This window comes from Anneissia japonica, unplaced genomic scaffold, assembly GCF_011630105.1.
Source record: "Anneissia japonica isolate Jap-2015-1 unplaced genomic scaffold, ASM1163010v1 scaffold287712_len2945570_cov188, whole genome shotgun sequence".
Classification (NCBI taxonomy): Eukaryota; Metazoa; Echinodermata; class Crinoidea; order Comatulida; family Comatulidae; genus Anneissia; species Anneissia japonica.
This window is the reverse complement of record NW_022704401.1, coordinates 2,000,462-2,001,839: the sequence shown is the minus strand read 5'-3', so window position 1 is coordinate 2,001,839 and position 1,378 is coordinate 2,000,462.

Sequence of the window (1,378 nt, the reverse complement as noted above, 5' to 3'; positions counted from 1 at the left end):
CGTTATGATTCGACGTTTCCACCTTTATTGGGTCATCTTCAGTCTTTCTTAATTACAGGCAAATAAATTTCGTTGTTCACATTGTTATTGATAACAATAAAGTATATTTAATTCTTGATTCTTAATAATTTATTACTATTACTTTTTTAAAAATAATTATAGCCTTTTAATATAAATAATTATTATCTTTTTATTATTAGATGTATTATTAATTGGACTATTTTTTTGAATAATCTTTATAGGCCTATGCATTACTTTTGAATCATATTTCTTCAAATACTGGACTCGAATGTGTTTGTTGATAAATAAATAACTAAAAATAAATATCAACCAATAAATATAAAAAGGCCCAAAACAAAAGATAGATAAGGTACCTTAACTCGGCGATTGTCTCATTCAGCCCATCATAAAGTAATAATTTCTTTTGTCTCAAAATACCAGATTAATTAGATGTAACAAGATGCCTTGGTAAGAGAAATCTATTTTTATCAAGCTAGCTCGGGTAGATAATAAGCGAAGAAGGATGACAACTGGCCGGGCGATCGTTCAACTTAGACCTAGCTTGTTTTAGAACTTAGCAACACTTGTTTAATTAGTGAGTACAAATTATCGCATCGTAGGCTAGCTATATGGCGCTCCATTTGCAGACCATCAGTTACTTTTTATTCTATTTTATGGTCACTTATATATATATATAACAACTATTTTTTATTAAACCTATTATTTACCAATGTTTAATTAGGATATGTAATTAGACGGTTAATTACTTTTCAATGTTTGTTTTATTAAGCACTGGGAATTGAGCACACTAATCGTTTTTCTATCTGGAAAGTGCGTGCAGGTTTTATAGCTAGAAGCGGGTTAGGTCGCAGAGGGCGTATAAATTTATCGGAAAGTGCAATAAACCTATAGAAAGAAAGGAAAGACTTAAAAGCTTGTTACGTAATAATTTCGTCTTACAAACATGTTGAAAGTGTAGCGGTCATATGATGTACTCATCATCGTGATAATAATTAATCGTGCCGATGAAGTAAAATGCATCGAATTAAACTATTGACCTTCCCAACATAGAAACTACAAAATAGCGTTTTTATTATCCGACAGTTCCCGACTATGTTTCTTTGGGATCATCACCTTGCAAAGATAACAAAAGAAATGAACTGAGCATAAAATATATCTTTATTAAACTTAACTCGAAAAAGTCGTTGCGGTAAAACCTGTTGGCATAACAAGCGTTTTATTTATTCGCTTTGTTGAATTCTGGATTTGTTTTGATATTGATTGATTGATTGATTGATTGATTGATTGATTGATTGATTGATTGATTGATGATGATGATGATAGAGGACGATCATGGTGACAATGGTGATGACGATGA